Raw genomic sequence first — 1,443 nt, 5'->3', positions numbered from 1 at the left:
ATCTGAGTTTGTTCCCTTTAGTTGAAAAATGAAAATCTCCCCAGTAAATCACCATCACCTCTTGTTTTGTTTTGTTCTGATTTGTTTAGTTTCTCTAATTTCCTAATTTGTTGTCTGAATGTCTTTCCCTCCTTTCTTCTGTTCGTTTCTCAAGGAGGAAGGTAGGAGGAAGGTTAAGACGCTCATCTACCTATACAGTGTCCGTTACGCCAACGGCCATACCACGTTGAAAACACCGGTTCTCGTCCGATCACCGAAGTTAAGCAACGTTGGGCCCGGTTAGTACTTGGATGGGTGACCGCCTGGGAACACCGGGTGCTGTTCTGTTGGCAACCTTTAAGCGCGTTGGGTTACGCTGCTGGTCAGGCATCTGCTTGGCAGATGTGGTGTAGCGTATATGGATTCGTCCGAACGCAGTGACGCCTCCTTGAGCTGCTGAAACTGAAACTGAACTGTCCGTTAGTCTGTGTTTGAATCCCGATCTCGGTCCTTCTCCTACATTTGACTGGAAAATCGAACTGAACATCTAGTCATTCGGAAGAGACGATAAAGCGAAAAACTGAGGTCCAGTGTGCAGAATGTACGTGGCACACTGTAAAAGAACCCATGGGAACAGAAAGGTTGCCCTATGGTATCGTATTGTAGATTTTTGCCATTATGAAAGTGGAAAAAAAAAAGCAAAGAAAAACATTGATTCCAACTTTTGTACACTTAATTGTATGACTTGTACATTTTCCTTCCATATTATTGTAACAAGCCCAAAATCAGTGAATGAAAAGTCGTCTTTATTCCATAAACGCTATTGATTACTTTGGCACTGTGTGATTTATATACAATATAAATCGGTGGTCGACCCAAGAAAGTCCGGGTACAAAAAAAAAGGAAAAAAAAAAAAAAAGAAAAAAAAAAGAATAGAAAGGTTTTTCCTATCATACTCTATAACTTTTCCTCCCCACTCTCTCTCATCTCTATTCCCCCCCCCCACACTCTTTCTGTCTACCTCCCTCCAATATCGCCTGTGTTTTATACTTTATCTTATACTTGTGTGTACATCTTCTATGTTATTGTCCTTGCTATTTTCTTTGATATGTAATTAAAACTTCTCTCTCTCTCTTTCTCTCTGACTGTCTGTATGTCTCCTTTCCTCTTTTCTCTTCTTTACCCACTCTCTCATTCCCCTCTCTCTTCCTCTCATCTTCCAATTTCAGTTTCTCTCTCTATTTTTCCCCTTCTTATGCTTTTTTTCTTCTTGATTTTGTACTCCAGGGTTGAGTGAAAAAAGCATTCGTGTTATTGTGCTTATCTCAGTACCCTAAGAAAATAAAATTTCATTCTTTCATTCGTTCGTTTGTTCATTCGTTCGTTTCTCGATCTTCTCCTTCTTCCTCCCTTTCCTTCTCATTCGCAGTTCCGCGTGACCGTCTTCGTGCTATGATGATTTGT

General features: G+C 40.5%; 1 non-coding gene across 1 annotated transcript; it reads left to right on the top strand.

Moving 5' to 3' along the window:
* Positions 1–208: 208 nt before the first annotated feature.
* LOC143284366 (5S ribosomal RNA) lies at positions 209–327 on the top strand. Its single transcript, XR_013055521.1, has one exon. It is a non-coding gene; the product is annotated as a 5S ribosomal RNA (ribosomal RNA).
* Positions 328–1,443: the final 1,116 nt, after the last annotated feature.

Source organism: Babylonia areolata, chromosome 7 (genome assembly GCF_041734735.1).
Source record: "Babylonia areolata isolate BAREFJ2019XMU chromosome 7, ASM4173473v1, whole genome shotgun sequence".
Taxonomy (NCBI): domain Eukaryota; kingdom Metazoa; phylum Mollusca; class Gastropoda; order Neogastropoda; family Buccinidae; genus Babylonia; species Babylonia areolata.
This window is presented reverse-complemented; position numbering and strand designations above follow the sequence as displayed.